The 7,717-nt window shown below is 38.9% G+C and overlaps 1 pseudogene; it reads right to left on the minus strand.

The window, feature by feature from the left end:
- Positions 1–5,363, minus strand: LOC129036174 (translation initiation factor IF-2, mitochondrial-like; annotated as a pseudogene).
- Positions 5,364–7,717: the final 2,354 nt, after the last annotated feature.

Raw genomic sequence — 7,717 nt, forward strand, 5'->3', positions numbered from 1 at the left:
TTAAAATCCTGGATCCCAAAAAGTCTTGGTTTGAATTTGTTTTTCTTTATAACAAGCAATTTTATTTCCCACCTTAAATTCTATATTTTCTTCATCTAAATTGATATCACAATCCGTTCCAGTTCTGACAATTGAAACGTCATCTTTATGGTGTTTCAGTGAGGTTAATGATCCCTTCCAAATTACATGTCCATTACGGGTTAATTTAATTTTTTTTTTTCTAACTGTCCCTTTTGGACTCTGCAGCAATTCACAGGAACTTTTTTCTTCCCTTCTGTTATAAAGAAGGTAGCTAGTATAGATGCTTCAACTACTGGGTGCTCTTCCACAGCACAGGGTAATCTGCTGCTCACTTCCTCTTGCAAATCTCCAACAAGATGGTAAATTATTTTGTGAAGTTTAATTTTTACTCCTTTTTTGCAATTGACTGTTGGATAACATTGCCTGTATTCACATTAAAGCCATATATAACACCATCAAATCTTTCAACAAGGTTAACATCATTTGCACTTGTATCACCCACTCCAAAATATACTAATTGTAGTTCACACTCGTGTGATGCATCATAGGTATCTATAATGTTCAAAATGGCCTCAACAGATCATCAACATCACTTTTAGTAATCACTAGGAAGTACATTTGGATCTCTTTCCATTTTCTCTTTTGGCTTTAAGGATGTTTGTTCTTTTCTGTCTGAATACTTTAGAAATGATCTCTCCTTCCACTGCACATTGCTATACTTCTCACGGGCTTTCTGATGTGCTTCTTGGTGTTCCTTTGACTTTTCTTCTATTATTTTCAGATTCTCTTGACTTTTCTCCTGCTCTTGTTCATACTTCCTCCAGTCAAAACTTTACGTGCCCTTAGCTCAGATTCTACTTCAAGAATTTCATCTCCTTCAGAAGGAGGGTCTCTCCAGCCTATAATTCCCTCTGCCATGCTGGGATAGGGCTCATCGATTGTTTTTCCATTTTCATCAAACATTAAGTGTAGTTTTGCCCAGCTTTTTCCAGCAACCAGAACAGAGTCTTCTCTTAAAGTTCCTCTCTGAATTATAGCTGTAGTAACAGGACTCTTCCTTTGTGACTCTTTACTGTTCCTTACACTGGACCAGTGGGCTCTGCTTTCAATTCTAACATTTCTGCAGTTGTTCTTCTGCCAAAGCCATCAGATTATTGCCCACAAGTGCAGAGGCAAGCAGTGTTTGAACATCACCTCCATAATCTTCACACACCACATCATAAGCCAGTAGCTCTTTTTTCAATTTCTCAGGATCAGCCTCAGTTTTGTCACATTTATTTATGGCAAGGACAAAGGAACTTGAGCATCTTTGGCACACTGAATAGATTCTAAACCCCATTATCTGCAGCTACAACCAAGATGACAATGTCAGTGACTTGAGCCCCTCTGCTCTCATTGCTGAGAAAGTAGCATGTCCTCGAGTATCAGGAAAAGTTATCTTTTCCCCTGAAGGCAGAGACACAAGAAAGGCACCAATGTGCTGAGTGGTGCCTCCAGCTTCCATTGCTGCCACTTGAGTTTTTCTTTTTTTCTTTTCTTTTCGTTTCTTTTTTTTTTATTTAGTATTATTATACTTTAGGTTTTAGGGTACATGTGTGCAATGTGCAGGTTAGTTACATATGTATACATTTGCCATGCTGGTGCGCTGCACCCACTAACTCGTCATCTAGCATTAGGTATATCTCCTAATGCTATCCCTCCCCCCTCCCCCACCCCGCAACAGTCCCCAGAGTGTGATGTTCCCCTTCCTGTTTCCATGTATTCTCATTGTTCAATTCCCACCTAAGAGTGAGAATATGAAGTGTTTGGTTTTTTGTTCCTGTGATAGTTTACTGAGAATGATGATTTCCAATTTCATCCATGTCCCTACAAAGGACATGAACTCATCCTTTTTTATGGCTGCATAGTATTCCATGGTGTATATGTGCCACATTTTCTTAATCCAGTCTATCATTGTTGGATATTTGGGTTGGTTCCAATCTTTGCTATTGTGAATAATGCTGCAGTAAATATATGTGTGCATGTGTCTTTATAGCAGCATGATTTATAGTCCTTTGGGTATATACCCAGCAATGGGATGGCTGGATCAAATGGAATTTCTAGTTCTAGATCCCTGAGGAATCGCCACACCGACTTCCACAAGGGTTGAACTAGTTTACAGTCCCACCAACACTGTAAAAGTGTTCCTATTTCTCCACATCCTCTCCAGCACCTGTTTTTTCCTGACTTTTTAATGATTGCCATTCTAACTGGTTTGAGATGGTATCTCATTGTGGTTTTGATTTGCATTTCATTTATTTTTTATTACACTTTTAGTTCTAGGGTACATGTACACAACGTGCAGGTTTGTTACATATGTATACATGTGCCGTGTTTGTTTGCTGCACCCCTTAACTCATCATTTACATTAGGTATTTCTCCTAGTGCTATCCCTCCCCTATCCCTCCACCCCATGACAGGCCCTAGTGTGTGATGTTCCCTGCCCTGTGTCCAAGTGTTCTCATTGTTCAATTCCCACCTATGAGTGAGAACATGTGGTTTTTGTTTTCCTGTCCTTATGATGGTTTGCTGAGAATGATGGTTTCCAGCTTCATCCATGTCCCTACAAAGGACATGAACTCATCCTTTTTTACGGCTGCATAGTATTCCATGGTGTATATGTGCCAATTTTCTCAATCCAGTCTATCATTGATGGACATTTGGGTTGGTTCCAAGTCTTTGCTATCGTGAATAGTGCTGCAATAAACATACGTGTGCATGTATCTTTATAGTCACATGATTTATAATCTTTTGGTTACATACCCAGTAATGGGATGGCTGGGTCAAATGGTACTTCTAGTTTTAGATCCTTGAGGAATCACCACACTGTCTTCCACAATGGTTGAGATAGTTTACAGTCTCACCAACAGTGTAAAAGCATTCCTATTTCTCCACATCCTCTCCAGCACCTGTTGTTTCCTAACTTTTTAATGATCACCATTCTAAATGGTGTGAGATGGTATCTCACTGTGGTTTTGACTTGCATTTCTCTATGACCAGTGATAATGAGCATTTTTTCAGGTGTCTGTTGGCTGCATAAATGTCTTCTTTTGAAAAGTGTCTGTTCATATCCTTTGCCCACTTTTTGATGGGGTTGTTTGATTTTTTTCTTGTAAATTTGTTTAAGTTATTCATAGATCCTGGATATTAGCCCTTTGTCAGATGGGTAGATTGCAAAATTTTTCTCCCATTCTGTAGGTTGCCTGTTCACTCTGATGGTAGTTTCTTTTGATGTGCAGAAACTCTTTAGTTTAATTAGATCCCATTTGTCTATTTTGGCTTTTGTTGCCATTGCTTTTGGTGGTTTAGTCATGAAGTCCTGGCCCATGCCTATGTCCTGAATGGTATTGCCTAGGTTTTCTTCTAGAGTTTTTATGGTTTTAGGTCTAATATGTAAGTCTTTAATCCATCTTGAATTAATTTTTGTATAAGGTGTAAGGAAGGGATCCAGTTTCAGCTTTCTCCATATGGCTAGCCAGTTTTCCCAGCACCATTTATTAAATAGGGAATCCTTTCCCCATTGCTTGTTTTTGTCAGGTTTTTCAAAGATCAGATAGTTGTAGATGTGTGGTGTTATTTCTGAGGCCTCTGTTCTGTTCTATTGGTCTATATCTCTGTTTTGGTACCAGTACAATGCTGTTTTGGTTACTGTAGCTTTGTAGTATAGTTTGAAGTCAGGTAGTGTGATGCCTCCACCTTTGTTCTTTTTGCTTAGGATTGACTTCACAATGTGGCTCTTTTTTTGGTTTCATATGAACTTTAAAGTTTTTTCCAATTCTGTGAAGAAAGTCATTGGTAGCTTGATGGGGATGGCATTGCATTTGTAAATTACCTTGGGCAGTATGGCCATTTTCACAATATTGATTCTTCCTATCCATGAGCATGAAATGTTCTTACATTTGTTGTCCTCTTTTATTTCATTGAGCAGCAGTTTGTAGTTCTTGAAGACGTCCTTCATATCCCTTGTAAGTTGGATTCCTAGGTATTTTATTCTCTTTGAAGCAATTGTGAATGGGAGTTCATGCATGATTTGGCTCTCTGTTTGTCTGTTATTGGTGTATAAGAATGCTTGTGATTTTGGTACATTGATTTTGTATCCTGAGACTTTGCTGAAGTTGCTTATCAGCTTAAGGAGTTTTTGGGCTGAGACGATGGGGTTTTCTAAATATACAATCATGTCATCTGCAAACAGGGACAATTTGACTTCCTCTTTTCCTAATTGGATGCCCTTCATTTCTTTCTCTTGCCTTATTGCCCTGGCCAGAACTCCCAACACTATGTTGAATAGGAGTGGTGAGAGAGGGCATCCCTGTCTTGTGCCAGTTTTCAAATGGAATGCTTCCAGTTTTTGCCCATTCAGTATGATACTTGCTGTGGGTTTGTCATAAATAGCTCTTTTTATTTTGACAGATACTTCCCACCAATACCTAGTTTATTGAGAGTTTTTAGTATGAAGGACTGTTGAGCTTTGTCAAAGGCCTTTTCTGCATCTATTGAGATAATCATGTGGTTTTTGTCTTTGGTTCTATGTATGTGTTGGATTACATTTATTGATTTGTGTATGTTGAATCAGCCTTGCAAGTTGGATGAAGCCAACTTGATCTTGGTGGATAAGCTTTTTGATGTGTTGCTGGATTTGGTTTGACAGTATTTTATTAAGGATTTTTGCATCGATGTTCATCAGGGATATTGGTCTAAAATGCTCTTTTTTTGTTGTGTCTCTGCCAGGCTTTGGTATCAGGATGATGCTGGCCTCATAAAATGAGTTAAGGAGGATTCCCTCTTTTTCTGTTGATTGGAAGTTACTGGTTCCTTGTTTTGTTCATTTGAGGAGAACATGGTTTCCTGTTTGCTATTGTTTTTTGTGGATGTGTATCTGTGTCTTTGCATTGAAAGATTGGTTATGTATTCCAGTCTTCCTTGTCTGACTTGTTTAGGTTTTTACTGGATATATTTGCTTAGAGGTTCTTTGTTGCCAGGTCATTGCCTCCTTTTCAGTTCTAGATGGCACCTTTATTCCAGGTTCACCTCAGCTCTGATAAACAATCAGAGTGCTGCCCTTTGCTAATGGGAGAGATCCAAAAGGGGATATCCCAGCAATGTAGGAAGGCTAGCTAGCGGATCATGCCCAGGGCACATGTGGGACAAACTTCTGACAGTGTTGTGCTGCTGAATAGCCAATCTGATTTGGCATCTCCTTTGGCTGAGTGACACAGCAGAGTTTCCAGGGCTGGGCATGGTAGACATTGCTGAGCTCCTTTTGAAAAGTCTACCCACCAATACTTCACCAGGGCTTGAATCATTTTATCAACTCCATGGTAAGTAAAAGAATAAAAAGCTCAGAAGAACAGCAACTTTAGGGATTCAGGAAGTACTAAACAGCTATCTGGGTGCCCCCAGAACCTCTCAAGGATTTCACATCCTGTATTAATCCAATCTTTTCTTTTCTGTTTCTAGGACATATTTTTACCATTCTTGTAAGTTCTGATTTTTTTTAATGTCCTTTGGATGGATTTCACTCAAGGTGCATAGTTTATTAGTTGAGACAGTTTTGAAGTTTGTTTTTTCTTTGTTTGTTTTTTTGGTGGCAGCTTTAGCATGAAAATCAGCCATGGAATTTCCCTGATATTCAGGGTCTCTTTTATAAGTAGGAGTTTTAATTTTTATGATAGCTACTTATGATGGCAGCAATAATGCAGCGATTAGCAACCTGAGACTCATTTGTATAGGCATATCATTCGACGTTAAGGATCCTCTCTGTTTCTACAACATACTAAAATCACGGACTACTGCAAGAGCATACCTGACATCAGTCTAGATATTTACAGTCTTATCTTTTGCTCTTTTACAATCTCAAGTGAGGGCAAATAATTCTGCAGATTAGGCTGAATTAAATTGGGGAGATCTCCTTTTTATCATAGTTCATGTTGGATTGTAACAGCATGCCCAGCTTAGTATTTTCCTTCAAAATTTTTGGCATAAGAACCATCAGCATAGAGCAACAGTTCTGGAAGGGTGAATGGAATTTCTTGTAAATCCAATCTTGGAGTCAAATTTTGAGAAATCGGTTTAACACAATTATAAGTCTCTCTTTTGTTGGGTAAAGGTAAGATGGTAGCAGAGTTTAAAGAAAGAATTGCAGCAAAGAATATGCAGATTTGAAGGTGATATGAGCAGAATCACATAAAATGTTATCCTGCTGGCTGAGAAATGCTGGGTACATTCAGGATTTAGCAAGCTTTCTATGGCATGTGAAAGGTGTAGACATAAGTTATTGCTTTGAACAAGTTCTGAGAAAGATTGTATAATTTGGCACCTGCAACTACTGCCTTTAAACAATTTGGATATGCTGTAGCAACCAGACATAACTGTACACTATGCTAGTCTATGGGCCTATTTTGTCCTACGAGTTTTTGAGTGAGGACCCCAGAGTCTGATTGTTTCATTCATGAATAAACAATGTGAATGGTTTAGAATAATTGGAGAGTCATAACACAGGAGGATTTTGCAAAACCTGTTTTAGTTCAGTAAGGGCCTCCTACTATTTTGCTTTCCAAAGAAAAGGGTTCTGATTGCTATTTTTAGTTAGTTCATGGAGTGGAGAGGCCAGTGTTGTGAACTGGTCTATTGTGAAAGTCTGAGGAATCCTCTGAGTTGCTTTTTAGTCACAGGTCTAGAATAATTTTGAATAGTATTTATTTTTTCTGGAGGCAGAAAGATTACTTTTGCAGAGAAGTCATGACCCAGATAATGTGCCACTTCTTGTGAGAATTGAAGCTTATCTCAAGAGGTCTTATGGCCCTTGTAAGCTGGTTGTTATAGTACATATATTTGGTCAATTTGTACGTCCTCTTTAGATGAAGAACAAATTACGTATATATTGAATCAAGGTGGAATGTCTGGGAAACTGCAGTGTTCAAATCTTGATATAAAATTTGTGAGAAATATGAAGGAGCCTTTAATCCTTAAGGTGTTACTGTCAAAGTACATGGTTGATTTTTCCAAGTGAAAACAAATACTAACACTCTTTTTGTCTACTGGAATGCTAAAATATACATACAAAGTATAAGTCTACTACCGTAAACCACTCAGATTCAGTTGATTCCTTTGACAACAAAGTGTTTGGATTTGGTATCACTGGGAATCTTTTTTTTTTTTTTTTTTTTGAGGCAGAATCTCGCTTTGTCGCCTACGCTGGAGTGCAGTGGCGCGATCTCGGCTTACTGCAAGCTCTGCCTCCCGGGTTCATGCCATTCTCCTGCCTCAGCCTCCCAAAGTGCTGGGGACTACAGGCACCTGCCACCACACCCGGCTAATTTTGTTTTTGTATTTTTAGTAGAGATGGGGTTTCACTGTGTTAGCCAGGATGGTCTTGATATCCTGACCTCATGATCCACCCGCCTCAGCCTCCCAAAGTGCTGGGATTACAGGTGTGAGCCACAGCGCCTGGCCGGGAATCTTGATATATAGTTTTATTTGTAGCTCTAAGGCCCTTTACAAATCTCCATCCCTGTCCATGGGATTTCTTGACAGGTAAGATAAGAAGGTCACAAGGACTAGTATACGAAATAATTACTCCTTGATTTATTGGGTCCTCTACTCTTAAAGTGAGTCCCTGCGTTGCTTCAGTTTTCAGAGGGTATTGGGGTAACTTACA

The sequence above is a fragment of the Pongo pygmaeus genome, chromosome 4, assembly GCF_028885625.2.
Source record: "Pongo pygmaeus isolate AG05252 chromosome 4, NHGRI_mPonPyg2-v2.0_pri, whole genome shotgun sequence".
Taxonomy (NCBI): domain Eukaryota; kingdom Metazoa; phylum Chordata; class Mammalia; order Primates; family Hominidae; genus Pongo; species Pongo pygmaeus.